General features: G+C 35.4%; 1 protein-coding gene across 1 annotated transcript in view; it reads right to left on the bottom strand.

The window, feature by feature from the left end:
* The window catches only part of LOC138702947 (dual 3',5'-cyclic-AMP and -GMP phosphodiesterase 11A-like), a 434576-nt gene extending 415496 nt beyond the window's left edge, over window positions 1–19080 (bottom strand). The window contains exon 1 of the mRNA XM_069830369.1: window positions 19028–19080. The gene's annotated coding sequence lies outside the window, so the exon portion shown is untranslated. The remainder of the gene's footprint in view (window positions 1–19027) is intronic.
* Window positions 19081–19351: the final 271 nt, after the last annotated feature.

The following is a 19351-nucleotide window of genomic DNA, read 5'->3' on the forward strand; positions in this document are numbered from 1 at the left end:
CTGTCTGTCTATTTCACACGCTCCATCCTTCTCCATATCCACATTTCAAATGCTTCTATTCGCTTCTCTTCACTTCGTCGTATTGTCCATGTTTCTGCCCCATATAATGCTACACTCCACACAAAGCACTTCACTAGCCTCTTCCTTAGTTCTTTCTCCAGAGGTCCCCAGATGTTTCTTTTTCTATTAAAAGCTTCTTTTGCCGTTACCATTTTCCTTTTGACTTCCTGACAGCAGCTCATGTTACTGCTTATAGTACACCCCAAGTATTTGAAGCTGTTCACTTGGTCTACTGCCTCATTTAGAATTTGAAATACAATATAGACAAACAAAAATAATTTATGTACTCTTTACATTCACCTTGTTCTCCTTGTATTCCCCTTTTTAACACTATATCTCCCTTCTCTCCTTGCATTTCCCCTTGTTCTCCTAGACTTCCCCTCGTTCACATTGTCTTCTCTTTATTCTCTTACTCTTTTCCTTGTGTCTTCTTCTCCTTAAATTCCCATTGTTCTCCTTGGCTTTCCCTTGTTTTCTTTTTTCTCTTGTTTTTCTCTTTTCTTCCTCTTATTCTCGTTCTGTCCCACTTGTTTTCTTTGTTTTCCCCCCTTGTTCTCTTTATTTCCCCTCGTTTTCCTTGTATTCCCTTGTCGTTGGTCAGTTAATGGGATTTAGAAAACTCTTTTCACCTGAAGATGACTGTAGATAAATTCTTCGAAACATCGTTGCTCTAGCCTTTATTTAACCAATAAAGAGAAAGTTAAATTCGAGAGCTTGTATACATGATAAAACATCCATTTATTTACTTAAATTTAATTTTCCTTTCAGTATCCTACATATATTACTATATACAGACGTGGACAAATTATTAGTAAACTTGAAGATTTTTATTATATATTTTTACAAACTATGATTCTTCAATTTAGACTACAGTTGACATATTTGGGTATCTCCAAATTATTAGAAAAATCGAAGATTTTTATTTTATATTTTTACAAAACTTCACTCTTCAATTTAGACTACAATTGATATTTTCGCAAATTTACAAATTATTAGCAAAAGTGAAGACTTTTTAAATATATTTTTTCAAAATTCGACTCTTCAATTTGGACTATAGGTGACATTTTGGATTTTTGCAAATTATTAGTACAACTGAAGATTTTTATTATATATTTTTACAAAATTTTACTCTTCACTTTAGACTGCAGTTGACATTTTTGCATAATATTTACAAATTATTAGGAAAATTGAAGATTTTATTATATATTTTTATATAAAATTTGACTCTTCAATTTAGAATAGCCTACATTTGAAATTTTTGCATATTTCTATCTACTGTAATGATAGAAATATGCAAAATTGTCAACTGTAGTCTAAATTGAATAGTCAAATTTTGTAAATAGAATTAATCATAAAAATCGTCAATTTTGTTAATAATTTGTCCACGTCTGTACCTCTATTCTGTTAAAAACCTACATTATCTACAGCTTGAGTTATATAAGCTGTGGAATATTCTTTTGAATCGCATTTCATAGATAAGTAGAAAGTTCTTTCTGTTGAAGAACATAATTTTATTCTGTTTCTATGGGAACTGAGTTTCCACTTTCTGTGGTTATTAGATTGGTTCAGATAACGTTATCGTAGTCTTGGACAGTGCTTTAAATATTGTTCAGAATAATTTCTCATTTCACTTTGAAATAAAAAACGGATTCAGTTTCAACCCACTCAACCTGCAACGTTCTGCAGAAGTTGATCTAATATTACCAAGTACGTTTGATATTTTTATATAAAATAGTGGCTTATACCTCCAACGTTACAATTTATTCTTGTTGCCATGGAAACTTCTGATATTTGGTTTGGTTCACGTTACATTCTAAATTCAGCGAACCATAATAACTAAGAAAGTAAAAGTATAGTACATTATGCAACGAGCCTATAATGATAGTAATTAAGACGCAAGTATGTTTGTTTATGAAACGAGCGAATTCGTGAATTGTGAGATGTGCGCAGACGCGAAAGTATTGATTTTTTCCGAGGAACAATAATGTCATTGACCTTGATGTAATGCAGAGAATGTATAACCTGGAAATTGATTTAGAATTGAAAAACGAGATGACAAATTGAATTTATTTGAATATTATTTACAATTAACGCTAATTATTATAGTAACAGAACATAACCTCCTGCGACAGTATTGGATTTCCAGCCTCCGTGACGTTTCCCTCGTCTTTCGATTGCATATCCGAGAATAATCGAAAACCTGAACTTTAATGAATAGGTGTACTTTAATAGGTCCATTAAAGGACTGCTACCCGGTGTATAATTAGGCCTACTACATTTCGGCATGGCCGAGCATAAAGATCATTTCGAAACATATCGGAGGAAATGTTACGCTTTGTACACATAGCAAGACAGGCATATGGGAAGTTAATGGTATTATGTATTGCAGAAAATATAACACTAAATTTTACTTTCCCATTATAAAAAGTGTGGAATAAGTAGGCCTATTATACTGATAGATATATTTGTAATGATAGAACCATTTTTCATTTCAACATTTTAATGAAAGTGCAAATCTTATGGGGTGAAATCCGGAGAACGAGCAGGCCATTCACTGGGTCCACCGAGGCTAATCCACTTGACTTTTGTATGTGGGGGCACTTGAAGAGCCTGGTGTACGAGACTCCAATTGAATCAAGGAAGAGCTCGTCGCTCGGGTGCTTGCAGCTGCTGACGCTCTACAACACATGCTTGGAGTCTTTGAACGTGTACGACAGGCAATGACACGTCGTTGCTGAGTTTTTATTGACGCAAGAGGCCGCACTTTTGAACAGTTTTTGTAAATAAGTAGAAATTGAAATGGTTTTGAGGAATGAGTGTCATAAGTAACATTACAATCGTATTCTTTATTTCTTACAGTACAGTACAGTTTCTGGTTTTGTTGATACTGAATTTAGATACACCCTGTATTTATATTTTAAATCACAGTCAGGGCTTTGATTTATATGTGAATACATATTTGTTTGACACGTTGCCATTAAAATTTTATAAAATATGAAGAGTGCACTGCAAGAATGATGGATGTCATTTGGAATACATTTTGCAGGAGAAGCAATTGAAAGTTTGAAATGGTTAGCGCTCAAAGCTGAACTGTGATTTTCCGATCATTACTGGACAATGACTATCAGTGTTAATGCCATATAACTCTGTATGTACATTCTATATGTCTTAAGCTCTGCATTGACAGTCTTGGTTCATTTTCGACAAGAAAGTGACATCCATCATTCTTGCAGTGGACTCTTCATATATTTTACTAATAAAGATATTTGGAATAATATAAAACATTTTACTTTCAATATTAGCCTATATTTGCGAGATTCGCTAGGCATTGCCAGACATTCATCCTACGGTTGGATAAAGTCTGGGAAAAACCAAACCAGGTAAAGAGCCCAAACGGGATTGGAACCCACTCCCGAATGAAGCCTCAGAGAACGAATTCACTCCCGTGGTCATAATACAACTAAAATTAATTTGGAATAAAGCGGTATTACAGGTCAAACTGATGCACATTGGTCTAGAATGCAAATTTAGCGGGACATATTAATAACTTTTCAGCTACCAAACAGATTTTTATGAAATTTTACACAGTAGTTACAGGTAGCATATATGTTTTGTATGCATGCTCTCGTTACGTTGGTATAATGGGAACTACCCCTTATAGGGGGGCGCATTTAGACAAAATTAGAAACTTTTCTCCTATCTGACAGATTTTTATGAAATTTTATACAGTAGTTACACTTAGTATATTTGTTTTGTATACAAACTCTGTTTACGTTGGTATAAGTAGAAGTGCCCCTTACAGGGGGACGCATTTAGACAAAATCTTATGGGGGGAAATGTAACATTTTAGGCACCTTTTGGACACTCGGGAAGCTTATTTGGTACATAATTAACAAGCTGTCATCTCGAATTCCCTGAATTATACTGCGGAAGCAGATTCGGTTCACAGATATTGAAATAACTGCAACTGAGAAAAATGCCACTACTGCACCTCGAAAGAATAGTGCTCATAAATTATTACTTCCGCAAATCTGCGCACCTTAAGACTAGATTTAAAATAGAGGTAAGTAGTGGAGGAAGTGAAAAAAAAAAAAACATTTTTGGACGAGCCAAAGGGTTTTTTTTTTCTCTACCTTAGCAAAGTCTGCACTCAATGGTTATATTTATATTTTGTCCCGTGTCCATTCATGCTAATTTTACATACTATAATAACATTCAATGTAACAAAAACAAACAGTGTTACATACCTAAAGAACTACTTGACACGTTGGTACCAAATATGAATGGAATCAACCACTTACAACAGAGTTACAGCACAAAGAAAACGGCAGACTCGCGGCGCTTGCTGAGTAAGAATGCTGGGTGGCGAAATGTGGCATGTTACCGGCCTCTTATCTCGCCATGCAGCCACCTCCGCTGATTAAGATAATCAATAGAGTGTTACTCAGTTATATAGGAAAAATAATTTAAGGGTTTAATTTCATTTTTTTACATGTCATTTTTCTGATTTGTCCTCCTAAATATGGATTTTAGACCACTGTGTGATGGGTCGGCCGGAGTATCAATACAGAACTCGTTAAAAACTGAAGAGGGGTAACGTGTAGTCATCCATCCTAGTTTTAGAGGAATCAAAATTTCCTGAAATCATAACCGTGCGTTACGTTACTTAATATTCCATCTCCCACAGTAATCCAAGAAGCGAGAAGCACTTGGTACATCTTTCAGGATTGTCTCTTTTTTTTTCCTGTGTGCCAGCTGTGCTGTAGTGACGCCAGTCGTTGTCATAGGGACGCGCGCTTAACACGCCCACTAAAGGGGGCCTCGATCTATAGCGACCGACTACAAACAACAACCCTTTACGTCAGGATGTTTTCATATCCCTTCATGCCACAGGGAAGGAATTTATGGACTTCTTCCCCATTATGTAAAGTATTATGACGCTGCAAAAATTATATTTAAAGATTTTTACACACATTTACGTTGTTACAGGTGAACATTCCGCAAACTGTGAGGAGAAGAGCCTTCCAGCGAATAGGGATTATAAAGAATGGACATTGAGCGAATTTTCCTGTGTTTTGTTTCTCTGTGCGCCAGCGGCTAGTTCCACTTTTAAGCGCTAGAGGTTAGTGTAATCGAGCATACGCTAAGATGATAATTGAGAACAGAGTTGAGACACAGGATCCAAACATCGCCAACCTTATTGCATAATCCAGTAACGCTTTGCTTCAAATAAATTCAAGTTAACAGCTTTTCCCTATTTCTCAGTGACAAACTAGTTGTAATAATAATATTTTATATTTCAGATATAATAAATTATATTATAAAATAATATAATACATTATAAAATTAAGTATCGAATTCGTTTAATATTTGTATATAATATAATATAGGTATATGGTTTTACTTCTGGTAAGAGTTTTGTTTTTCCATTTTCAGCGCTATCAAATCATTACATATTTTAATTGTTGTTGGGGTCAACGTCTGAACTCTCATTATAAAGGAACTCTAGAGTCTAGACATTACAGTTAATGACAGATTTATTATTTTATGGATCCAATTTATTTTATTTGCGTACATAATGTACCTAGATGTATTAATTATATGTGTTATATTTCCGCTGTGTCGACTGCTAGCTGTTGTGATGTCAGCGCCAACTCTAGGGAGAAAGCAGAATCTGACGCTCTAGCCGGCTTGAAGGCCATTGAAATCGGTCTGGCTACATCAAAGGTACCGACGCGAAGTGTCCATTCCTTATAATCCCTATTCGCTGAGCCTTCCTTGAAGATTTTTTTACAGGGGATAGTATTCTAAGAAAAGCTTAAGCAAAACAAATAAATATGATGGAAGTCATGGCAGGTGTATAATATTTACTATGTTGCATATCTTCACATAGTTTATTAGTGTTGCAATGAGCAGTATTAACACTGAGGGAATAAGGTAATTAGGGGATAATTTTCTTTTTGTATTTATTGTGTGTTTTTTATTTGTTTTTATTGCATGTGTGTATGTTTTTATGCCTGACCATGCCGAAATGTAGTAATTATACACCTGGTAGCAGTCCTTTAATGCATGTCATTAAAGTACACCTACTCATTAAAGTACAGGTGTTCAGCCAATGACAACTCAGCTTACAGGTTTCAGCCAATGACAAGTCAGCTTTGTACCGTTATATCGATTATTCTCGGATATGCAATCGAAAGAGAATTAGCGAAAAGTCACGGAGGCTGGAAATCCAATACTGTCGCAGAAGGTTATGTTCTGTTACTATAATAATTAGCGTTAATTGTAAATAATATTCAAATAAATTCAATTTGTCATCTCGTTTTTCAAAGTCGAATTCAATAATCAAGGTTATATCAAGTTTAACGGGATTACATCAAGTTCAATGATATTATTGTTCCTCGGAAAAAATCAATACTTTCGCGTCTGTGCACATCTCACAATTCACGACCTAGAACAAGGTCACTTCCGATCTTGTCAGATACAAATAAAATGTGTACATCTGAATAATTTCAAGTTAGAAATATGGTCGAGCATAAAAAGTCGTATGAAACTTGCCTATAATGGTAATTAAGACGCTCGTATGAATATTATGAAACTCGCTTGCGCTCGTTTCATAAATATCCATACTTACGTCTTAATTACTATCATTATAGGCTCATTGCATAATGTACTATTTATGCCTTAACTTTATATTTATTACTAGTGGCTTGTGCAGCAAATGCTGCTGCAAACTAAGTTCGTTAGACGTTCAAATAAAAATGTTTCAGATTTATTTTCAATGAAGAACACTTGTCTTTTTGATAGTTATTTGCTTCCATAATAATGAAACATACTCCCTCTGAATGGATTTTTTTAGGCCAAATACTTTTTCTTGAACCTATCCAACTCAGTTTTTGAGTTTCAACGCGAAAACGCAAGTATCAATGTCAGGACAATAGCAGTAGCTATTTCAGGTCATTGTGGATTGTAGGCAAAATTAAAAAAAAAAAAATAGCATTTTCGTATAGCTGCTGCATGTAGAACTTGAAATGTAGAGCGTAAAATCATTTTATCCTACAAAGAGATCTTGCTGAAATGATCTGGAGACTACAACATTTTCTAGGCCTCTTATTTTATCAGTAAGTAATACCTTTTGATCTTTCCTTAGGAACTGTAATTTTTGCGCTCTCTCGAGCCAGTACTGAAGACAATGACACATCAATATCAATAAGTATATGAAAAAGACCCAAGTCCACTGGGCTAATAAGTATAAAAATATTTGATTTTTAATATTACTATTATTATCTTACTTAAGTTTTGTAGTTATATATAGCAGTCACTCAGTAAATTATAGAAATGAAGATCTAAATTAAGATATTCTCTACATTTACTTACATAACCTCAAAACGTTTCACTTTCATATCATCGATATAGCATTAATATGTATAATTAATGAAAAATAGTCACATCATGATATTAACTATAATAATATTTAATTTCTAATGGTAATAACGTCATCAAACCACCTCAAGTTTCGTAGATTTGAATATCCAATACACAGCTACTCAGAAAATTATACACTGCAGAATCAGTTTTTAATGACAAATTGAATTGAGCTCTAAATATGTCGGCAATCCTGCAGGTCATGGCCTTCGTGTAATAGCCTATTGTTTATTGTAGTGTGTGTTTTGTTCTGAAATTCAATCAAGTCGGCCGTGATTCAATAAAATTAGTTCTCAAAACTGACAACAGATGGATTTTGAAAAATAGGACAATTATGTAGGAAAATTGACATTTCACTGAAAACTACTACTTTTCCGAAAAACTTTGGATGCCAGGCATGAAAATGAGGGGTCACTCATTAAAATCCGTTAAGCCGTTTTCCCGTAATTCCCATTACCAGTTCAAATTATATATATATATATATATATATATATATATATATATATATATATATATATATATATATATATAGATTTGGATTACTGATTGCAATTTTAATAAGGAATTGAATTGAATTATATATGTATGTATATATATATATATGTTTCACTGTGTTTTTTTCTTTCATATCTTACATTTATTTTACTATGGAATAATATATGAGACACTTAAGAAATGAATAGTATTTAATGTAACATTATGTTATATCAAAGCTGCATATTATGAGAAATATTGCATACTTCGTATTACTTTCCGTAATTAATGTTACATTTTTTCTTTGTTTTAGTGAGACAAAATTAATTCTGACTTAAGACTGAATTTATAATACCGCTTTATATACGCAGTGCTGACAACCGCAAAGATAAAAGTGGTAGTAATCTGATGCTTATTAGTAAAGGCATGTGGACAACAATGAAACTAAATTTTATAAAACCTTAAAATTTCAAATACATTTTAACTTCTATTCATTTATTAGGCCTAAATAAAAAAGCTAATTTTTATTGTTCTATCAACACAAAGAAGAAGGAATTAGGCCTACTAAAGAAGTTTGTTGACTCTTGTTTTATGATCCCTGGGAAATCGAAAGTACGATTTGAAGCAGTTTGTAATGCTGCAAATTGTAGCAGTTATAAACAGCACATATACACCCTGACATTTCAACACAGCACTAATTAATAAAACTATTTACTGCCCAGCAACAATCTACATTATAGTAGATTACACCTTGCTTCGCAGGTTTCAGCACACCCTGCCGCCTAGGTAGCAGCACTAGCGCCTTTCGCGCGCAGAACTGCTAGTTGTCCGGTATTATTATATTAACGTATTTGATTTAATATTCTTATTCACAGTAAAACAGGATCCTTACAAAGGCCTATAGGTTTTTATTCTGGAAATGAATGCTATCAAAATAGGGATCTATAAGCGTAACGTTATTGAAATATATGCAACTCTGGGACAGAAAGAAATGTTGTGCAAAAGCCTATAAATTGAGATACGGAAACAGACTAACTAAAGGAGCAAAATACGAACTCGGCAAATTATATTTAAACTTGTATAGAAAGCAACGTATTCGTCCAACATTTTTTGGCTACAGAATTCCGCCTGGAATAAATTTAACATTCAGGAAGGATTTTAATTGAAACGAAAAACTCCTGAACAAGTTCTGTACACTACACTGTGTATCAGCCTCGGGCTGTTTCCAGGAAGTCTCTCGCACAGAACTTCACTTAATTAATGTTACAGCACCGGTCTTTCGCTTCGAGAATTCTAAATATCGGATATCTTTTGTGCTTTTAGGAATATTATTATTGTTTGTTTCTATTCGTCATTTTATGTCTGATCAAACCTCAGTAACAATGGATGATAACATGTAAAAAGTCGTCAGTCTCCCCAAAAATCGTTTACTACTTCTATCCACGAGCTAACTACAGAGTGGGATATCTGTCTGGTTAGGGACTTTGAAATTAATAGCAATAACAATAATCATCACCTTCATGGACTAACGTGAGAAGGAATATACAACTTTGGAAGGGTATGTGTCACTGGAAAACAGTTCAAATTTAAATAATTTCAAGGAAAAATTCTTCCGGGGCCGAGTATCGATCCCAGGACCTTCGCTTAGCACACGAATGCTCCATCGACTGAGCTACACCAGGAACTATACACGACACCGTCACAATTTTTCCTTTATATCCACACAACTCAAATGGGCTGACAAGCAAACATTCTCATGGGGGCAGATAAAAAAGTTAAATTTTTTTCTTCCACCATGTTAATAATGTCAAAAGAAGTGCTTATACAAATTTTGGCCACTCGACTGCAATTACGATGCCGTCCAGAAAGTGATTTTCCCTGGGGCCGTTTGCAGAAGAAAAGCACAAATGCATGGAAAGATTTATTGAAACAAATACTGCAATTGTTGCGCTATTTGTCAATAAATTCCCCACTGGAATTAAGGCATTTATCATACCATGGGATCAATTTTTGTATCCTTGTGTCGTAGAAGTGAGTCACCTGGAATCGGAACCAGCGTTTGACAGCCGTTTGCATCTCTCTGGCGATCCCATGATATGACAAATGTGTCAATTCTGGTGGGTAATATGTTTTAAAATAACTCAACAATTGCTGTGTCTGTGCCAATATTTTTTTCAATGAAATTGTGTTTTCTTTCTGTTAACGGCTCCTGCCGAACTTATTTTTATGGTCCTCATAATTTCGGTCGAGTGGTCAAAATGTGTATAAGCACTTCTTTTAACATTATTAACATGGTGGAAGAAAAAAAATAACTTTTTTATCTGCCCCCGTCAGAATGTTTGCTTGTGAGAAGGCGCCAGAACCTAACTTTGAGAAGAAACATTGGAGTCCAAGAACAAAAGAAGGATAGCTCAATATACGTGGTACAGTCATTAAGTTCTGACACTGACGCCTGAAGGGTAGGCACCCACAAGAATCTGGATGTCGCAGAAGATGCCGCGTGATACGGAGTACACTTAAACAGATCGACATCCTCCCTCAATAGCCGTTGGCCGCTATGCACGTCTGCCAACGTTGGTGTAGCTGCTGGAAGCACTGCTGAAAGATGTTGGCAGGAAGATGCCGTATGGCTTCTCTTGTGGCAGTCATGACCTTTTCGGCCGCATAAAAATTACGCCCTCGTAGGATTGATTTCTTGAGGGGAAAGAGGAAAAAAATCGCATGGTGCGAGATCAGGTGAGTACGGAGGGTGTGGCAAAACAGCGACCTGTTGCCTTGCAAGTTCCTCTTGGACAAGGATGGAGCGATGTGCAGGGGCGTTGTCGTGTAGCAACAGCCAATTCTTCCTATGCCAAAGCTCAGGACGCTTACGACGAATTGAATTGCGTAAACGGCCAAGAATCTCTTTGTAGAGGATCTTGTCTACAGTTGCACATTGTGGGATGAATTCTATGTGAACAATTCCATTTGAATAAAAAAAACTGTTAAAGCATCACCTTGCCTTTTGACCTGTCTTGTTGCGGATTTTTCTGTCGTGGAAATAATGGCGTTTTACAGGTGGCGGATTGTCGCTTCAGTTGCGGATCGTAAAGGAAACACCATGTTTCGTCTCCAGTTATGATCGGTTATAGCAGTTTCGCATAATTTCTGACAGAACGTGAAGTTTGCCCTTGCTCAAACTGCAACATACTCGAGTTCCGACGCGCGCATTCAAATCACCGTCACAACAATGACCGTAGTTCTGCTTACACTATACGCACGTAACTGTATGATGCTGGGACGAGAGACTAACTGACAAGGTACCATATCACGGCGCCACCTATCCGTTCTAGTGCACCACACCGCCACTATGCCCTCAGTCTCAGAACTTAATGACTGTACCAAGTATGTAACTTGCTATAGACAAAAATCCTGCCTAAAACATAAATGTTAAGATGATGTTATGAACTTGTATTAATTCTGAAATTAAAGAAGTGTATCGCCATTCAACACTGCATGTCTACATGTTTAATTACAGTTTCAAATTAAGTGGAAGCTTCGTTGAACAAAGCGGCTAGAGCAGGAGTGGTCATCTCAGTGCACTATGGTGCAGGCACAGTTTGCTCGCTAGCTCAGTTCTATCCCTTAGACATCAACTGTGCAGCAGGAGGTGGGGAGAAGGAATCAGGTGATGGCAGTGCCGTCCGTTCACTTAATCAGTCTCTAATAATAATTATAATAGGCACGGAAGAAGCATGTACTTAATTTATTTTTAGAGGAACTGTGTAATAAGTGAACCACTTTTCAGTTTAAGACAAGAAACAATTTGTATTTTTCCGTTATGTATTGTAACAGTTTTGAAAGTAAATAGTTTTTTTTATATTAAAGTAATTGAGAACTTACAGAAGGTCTAATGCATTTTCACTGTTACGAAATATTAAAAAATCGAATCCATTACTAATATTTAAATCATGCCATCCTATTCCCTTATTCAAGTGTCGTCAATAAAATAAAATAAATTATCCATTTTTTATCTGACACTATATATCACAAAACCAATTATTTGTTATTATGTATAGCATATGACGATTAGGGAAAACACGGGAATTTTACTGGAAGCAAGTAAAGAGATAGGTTTGGAAGTAAATCCCGAAAATACAAAGTATATGATTATGTCTCGTGACCAGAATATTGTACGAAATGGAAATATAAAAATTGGAAATTTATCTTTTGAAGAGTTGGAGAAGTTCAAATATCTGGGAGCAACAGTAACAAATATAAATGATACTCGGGAGGAAATTAAACACAGAATTAATATGGTAGATGCCTGTTATTATTCGGTTGAGAAACTTTTATCATCCAGTCTGCTGTCGAAAAATCTGAAAGTTAGAATTTATAAAACAGTTATATTAACGGTTGTTCTGTATGGTTGTGACACTTGGGCTCTCACTTTGAGAGAGGAACAGAGACTTCGGGTGTTTGAGAATAAGATTCTTAGGAAAATATTTGGGGCTAAGAGGGATGAAGTTACAGGAGAACGGAGAAAGTTACACAACACAGAACTGCACGCATTGTATTCTTCACCTGACATAATTAGGAACATTAAATCCAGACGTTTGAGGTGGGCAGGGCATGTAGTACGTATGGGCGAATCCAGAAATGCATATAGAGTGTTAGTTGGGAGGCCGGAGGGAAAAAGATCTTTAGGAAGGCCGAGACGTAGATGGGAGATAATATTAAAATGGATTTGAGGGAGGTGGGATATGATGAGAGAGAATGGATTAATTTTGCTCAGGATAGGGACCAATGGCGGGCTTACGTGAGGGCGGCAATGAACCTCCGGGTTCCTTAAAAGCAAGTAAGTAAGTAAGTAAGTAAGTAAGTAAGTATGTAAGTAGTATGTATAACATATGAAACATGTTATCGTTTCTGTTAGAAGGCTGAAGTAGGTTTAAATTATTTAATTACAATGTAAATAACAAATGATAAAAATTATTTTCGCTGATCATTAACATTTGTTTTCCTGGATTTTTTAATTCGTTTTTCCCTCACTAATTGGTTTATGTTAGATGTCAATGCTCGTGTAGAAGACAATCGAAGAAGACATTGTAGATTATGGTCAGAAAGTTGGCTTCTGTGATGGGATGCGTTGGCTTGGCTCGACGCACTGCACGCTACTACTGCCCGTGCCTCACTTCCTGAGCTATTTCTTTGCGGGGCGAGACGCAGAGGGGGTACCGCATGTGCCTACTACCCTACGTTCAACACATCGGCCTTTTCAGGATTCCTTTAGTCAGCTATGGAGCAATATCAGCCATGGACAAGCGAATGTATAGGATATCCCCTCACAAAACAAATTATGTCCTTCTCATCAATTCCTGTAACTAAACACTAATACCAGTGGTAGACTGCAGTCTCTACTCGAGATTATCGACCTAATCGCGATTACGGTTGTCACGTGTACACATCCGTAAACTCTCTCCTCTGTGGCAGTGTTTCTCAAACTTTTTCCACCGCGAAACCCCTTTTAATCTAAAGTGTAATTGCGGAATCCTTGCAATATTTTATTAGTATTTAATAGTTAACAGACAAGTGAGAGCTAGTATCTCAATAATTCTGTTCAGTGGGACGAATGTATTTGTTTTTTAAGCCTGCAATCTGGTTTTATGGCCGAAAGTTGTAGTCTCATTTTATGCTATATTTCTGCATTTTGTCTTTTCGGTTTTTTTGTTTTTGTGGACACATACGCAGAGAATGCAGTGATGAAAGTGGTAAGTATTATGGATCTTTTCCGTTTTAGACGTTTATTAGGTTTAAACGTAGTTATTACGCATATTATTGTAATATTATTATTACTCATATTCTTGGAATATTATTATTATTATTATTATTATTATTATTATTATTATTAATTATTATCAGTTGTTTCATGTTATTATTGATTCATATTTTCGTAATATTTATACATTTTTATAGTATCCACTAAGTATAAAATAGCCACCGGTGCAGCCCAGTCGGCTAAGGCGCTTGCCTATCGATCCAGAGTTGCGCTCGGGCGCGGGTTCGATTGCCTCTTGGGCTGATTACCTGATTCGATTTTTTTCCCGAGGTTTTCTCCAACCGTAAGGCGAATGTCATGTAATTTTTGGCGAATCCCCGACCTCCTCTCGCCAAATACCATTTCGCTACCATCAATTCCATCGATGCAAAATAACCTAGTAGTTGATACAATGTCGTTAAATAAGCAAGTAAAAAAAGTATAAAATAAAATTTAAAATCATATAGGGCTCACGGAACCCCGGAACATACTTTGAGAAATGCTGCTCTATGGCAATTCAGCAATAATTATCCAGACTGAACGAAGAGTGGCCTAGTGTGTACTTACATCGCCATCGCCATCAGAGATAATAGCGATAATGGTAACCATGATTAGAGTATCCAGTATTATAAACAGTAAAGACCCCTGTAATGGCATAGGATAATGTTTTCAGCACATGTAATATCCTGCCGTGCCACTCGCTGCAACTGCCGTTCCGGTCCGAGCAGACCTAAGAGGCGTGGTTATAAGCACTAGGGAGCTCTCGGTTCAGGACGTGAGGCACGGGCAGTACCTCCTCAGCCAGAGTCTCGGCGCTCCGAACTAGTGTGCAGGCCAGTTGACGATGGCTGGGCTAGAGAGTATATGCTCAGGACAATGTTACAATTTAGTATAAAGCCACGTTTCCAATTTTGCAACTGCGCAGGGATAATGAGAAAGAAACAATAGTTGCCAGTTAAAAGTGCAAATTTTCATTCGCATATCTCGTTTCCATTTGCGCACATATTAATTTTGGATAAGCTAATATCACAAAGGAAGGGATGAAACTAGAATCATGACTGAGGAAGTGAGCTGGCCGAAAAACCACTTTTTAAACATTTACGCGGATATCAATATCAGATTTTGAAATTAAATTACGATTGATTGGACCAGAAACAAGCTTTTTTTCGTGAATTTTATATTAAATGCTTTATACGGACGGACATGTAGACAAGCAGGCAGTATGAACAAAATAACTTTTGTGCGAGATCGTGCGTATTTGCTTGTTTTCCGCACAGAACCAATACGCGGTAAGTGTGAAATACCACATTCAGTATTCCCAACGTAACACACATAACAATTTCCCTCTTCTTACCGCTTAAGCGCGACATTCATTTTACTGCTTTAGGCTTTTAACATATTATTTTAGAGACGTTTAACATAGTAATAATTATAAATTGGAAACTTACCACTGCAATTTCACCTAAATTGCAATGTTAATCATTGTTTTTAAATATTTGCAAAAATTAAGTAAAGTCTACTACTCCACGAAACTTATTGCATTCCTGATACAAGTAACATTAAGGAAGCCGTGAAAAAAATCAACGAGATTCCAGATGCCGATGTTATTACTGCAATATGCTATATAAATAATATTGTTAAAATATTAAAATGAAAAATAAATCATTACATAACCTTACCGTTTGTTTTAAGTTCGCATTTATAGACTGGGGAGGGGGAAAAAAGACGTATATCACGGCCTGCTGGAGTATAGTAAACACAGAAAACATTTTACAGCAACAATGTTGAAAAAAGATATTTTAGTGTTCCGAAGTTGGCGTCATTAAACAGAAACCAACATGGAGATTTCATTGCAACTAATTAGAAATTCGTCTTTCAGGTACGTAATAAACGATCTTCGCACAAAATAATGTACGATACACGAGCGGTATGTTTGTTTTCATGTTCTCGGAAATTAAAAAAAAGCTCAACTACGTTTCGCTTTTTCAATCTTTTCCTCGAACATGAAAACTTCAACATACCGCTCTTGTAACATATATTACTATTTCGCCATTAGAGGCGCTGACAACATGTATTCACGAGAAGAGTCCAAATACAAATTTTGCAGTTTCATAATTCTTTGTCTAGTGAGAAAATAAAAATTAATCAGTTTTTTCAGCAGAGTAATAAGGGACTGGCATTTAACACTGATTGCTCGTATTTCGGCATAGCCATGATCAAAACAGACACAAATCTACGTAATGGGATCGTCGTGACAGTTACTTTATCACAACCATAATAAACATACAGTTGGTAAAAAAAGTATTCATACACCATGTTTTATTTGTTTTTTGGTTTAATTTATTGACAGAGAACTTTATTTTTGGATTATTTAGAACTAAACGTAACAGCTATTCATTTCTGAAAAAAAAAAAAGAAAACCTTTAAAACACAGTAAGTATTACAATATGAAAAAAAAAAATCATTCTTGGGGCAACAAAAAAGTATTCATACAAAATACAAATGAGACTTTCTACAGTATACAGACACAATTAATATTTGGTATGCAGACCTTTTGCATTTATAATGGCCTGAAGTCTCCTTGGCATGGATTCAACAAGCTTGTTCGTGAAGTCAGGTGTAATTTCAGACCAACATTTTCTCAAATTTTCTACCAGTTGAGTTCTGAGGAACACTAACTTTCGGATTTTGTTTTCCAAATGGGCCCATAAATTTGCAATAGGATTGTCGTCCGGAGATTGAGGTGGCGTGGGAAATAATTTTCGGGCGTTGTACAATAGCCACTCGCGCGTTATTCTTGCTGTATGCTTTGGGTCGTTGTCTTATTGAAATAAATAGGTGTCTTGTATGCTCATTCACAACACTCTTAGACGAATTAACTCGGAGCACTTTGATGTAGCCCGCAGCATTCATGTTACCTTCAATTACTTCCAGTTCGCCAACTCCTGCAGCCCCATACCATGACATGGCTGCTCCATGCTTCACTGTTGGTAGTACATTTTTGCTTTCCAGTTCTGTATCTGATCTTCTCCAAACGAACTGTCGACCATGAGATCCAAAAATTTTAAATTTACTTTCGTCCGAAAATAAAATAGTCTGCAAGAAGTCTTGTCCCATGTTTATATATTTCTTAGCAATTCCAATCTCTTCTCTCGGTTTATCTCACTTATAAAAGGCTTCTTTCTTGCTGCTCTGCCTTTATAGCCTGCTTCATGGAGACGATTCTGGATAGTTTGAGGTGTAACGATCTTCCCGGAAGTTGAAGCAAGATGTTGCACTAGTTCAGCAGTACTAATTCTAGGGTTTTTTGAGGCTTCACGAACCAGTTGGTGAGATTCTCGTTGCGAAATGACTCTTGGTCTTCCCTGACGCCTTGCATTATCGGTCGATCCAGTCTTGAACTTTTTAATAATATACTGGACAGTCGCATGAGATCGGTTAACCAGCTTCCCTATCTTCCCATAGCTCAATCCTTGTTTAAATAATGAAACTATGTGGTCTTTGCAGGAGGGACTCAATTCTTGTGATTTACGACCCATATTGTACCGCTGTCAGACGTAAACTAAACAGTCTCATCTAAGAACACTACTGGAGTCCACCTTCGCTTGTTGTCACGGGAGAAGAGTGTGTAACAATCAAATGGTTACAAACATTGGAAGCGTATGAATACTTTCTTTGCCAACGAATATACATTTTATTCCGTTATTAACTAATGTGTTCAAGTTACTAGCATATGTTTGTGTGTAATATACTGCCATAAGATCCTTATACAAATCTATTCAATACCATAATGCTGAAAGACAAATTATAGACACCAACAAGGTAGAACGTAGTGTATGAATACTTTTTTTACCAGCTGTAAATTTATAAATAATTGCCTTATAAAATAATAATCCTGATGTATTAATTAATTTCTCCGGAAAATAAGAGAGATGCTCGGCAGTTCATTTAATTTATTCCTTTATTTCATGCAAAAATCACGCGAGTCGATTTCGAGTTTATCGTCATTTTGTTTTTGATTCAAAATAAAGAGCTATTAATTGTATGCCAAAATTCGATGGTGTTTGGGTAAATGGAGGTAAAAAAATTAGTTTCAAGTTAAATGATAATTAAACATCGGACCCTTATTGTAAATAATTTTCTACACAAATAAAACACATCAAATGCTAGTATTTTTTTTTTTTTGTTTTTTGCACACCCACTTATAGAATTTAATAAACTGTCGCATTTTATTTACAAACGTCTTATCATTAAAGTTCAATGGAGCGCATATCCACAGACGCAAAGGAATTATCACAGCAACAACGATTGATATCTTTCATTGTTACGTTATATTTCTCTCTCTACGGAGAAAAAGTTATATTTTTCTCCAGATTTTGGCAACCTAGAAACCGACATTTATCCCCTATCGTGCAAAACTATAATAATAAAATTTATATAGATATTTCTTCGAGCATTATTTGAACTCCATAAAATAATTCTTAATTACAATTTTGATATATCAAAAAATAAAACCAATCTATGGCATTTCAAGGAACTCATCCGCTAAGATGTAAACTTGTATTAGACAATAAAATAATTTAACAAGTAAATACATTTAAATTTTTAGGATCATCAATATCATATATTAAAGAGGCAGATATTGGAAATAAAGTTGAAATGTTTTCAAAAATATGCGGAACAATTAAAAGAACTTTAAAAAATAAAGTAAGAAAAGATACGATGATAAAATTTTATAAAAGTATGGCAGTTCCTGCAGCTCTATATAGTAGTGAAACTTGGACAATGACAAGTAGAGATAAAAGTAGACTACAGGCAGCAGAAATGAGGTTTTTAAGATCAGTTCTGGGAATCACTAAAAGGGACAGAATCAGAAATGAAGATATAAGAAATCAATTACAGATTTTTAGCCTAAATGAAGGAATAGACCATCATAGACAAAAATGGCTAGATCACGTAGACAGAATGGATGAGAGACGATACTCAAAGAAAATATTAAATTATATACCAGAAGGGAAACGAAACATAGGGAGACCAAAAAAACGATGGAAAGACCAATGAACTAATAATTTGGAGCGCGCAACAAGCCTTTGTAGGGCTTAATGCATGAAGAAGAAGAAGAAGAAGAAGAAGAAGAAGAAGAAGAAGAAGAAGAAGATATTTCTTCACAGACTTCCAAGTGTGAAGTTTATACATTATAAGTATTATAACACACTACATATAGTGGTTGTTTTTCAAATTGTAAAGATTAATAAAGTTTTCAAAACTTACCGTTACGTGACAGAAGTATATGGTATTCTCTGGGGTTAAACACATGGAAATCTGAAACAAGAACACACACATATTTGAATCTTTGTCACTACTATCATCAGCATCATATTTATATTCAGTAACTTCTAATAATGCCAAGAGCTTACTGAGTTCTTAAACAATACATTTAAAAACTTCCACATAAATATTCACGGGTCGGCCCAACCCAGCATCCTGCATGCAGAAACAGTGATTTTGAGTTTTGACTTTCCGCCCCCTACCGTTCTATATATATATATATATATATATATATATATATATATATATATATATATAGCGTTCTCT

Source organism: Periplaneta americana, chromosome 7, assembly GCF_040183065.1.
Source record: "Periplaneta americana isolate PAMFEO1 chromosome 7, P.americana_PAMFEO1_priV1, whole genome shotgun sequence".
In the NCBI taxonomy this organism is placed as follows: domain Eukaryota; kingdom Metazoa; phylum Arthropoda; class Insecta; order Blattodea; family Blattidae; genus Periplaneta; species Periplaneta americana.